This window comes from Apaloderma vittatum, unplaced genomic scaffold (assembly GCF_000703405.1).
Source record: "Apaloderma vittatum isolate BGI_N311 unplaced genomic scaffold, ASM70340v1 scaffold24994, whole genome shotgun sequence".
NCBI classification, from domain to species: Eukaryota; Metazoa; Chordata; class Aves; order Trogoniformes; family Trogonidae; genus Apaloderma; species Apaloderma vittatum.
In genome coordinates this window covers 1-245 of record NW_009711337.1, presented here as the reverse complement: position 1 = coordinate 245, position 245 = coordinate 1, and positions in this window count along the sequence as shown.

The following is a 245-nucleotide window of genomic DNA, read 5'->3' as shown; positions in this document are numbered from 1 at the left end:
TCTCGCGCCCAGCGCAGTGCCGGCAGCCGTGGGGGCGATGCTGGAGGAATAAGTTTTGCCTCTGATGCAAAAATTGAGGGGGTTTGTATACAGCACAAATACTCTGCTCCTGTCAGAAAAACACAGCTTTCTGTTTGCAGGGTGAAGCTGTGGTTTAACAACCCAGCTGTTTCAGTTCTTTAACTTCCCTGTCTCATGTTCCAGAACGTGGAAGCCGTTTTAGTTCCGAAGCGCCCCGGGAGCAG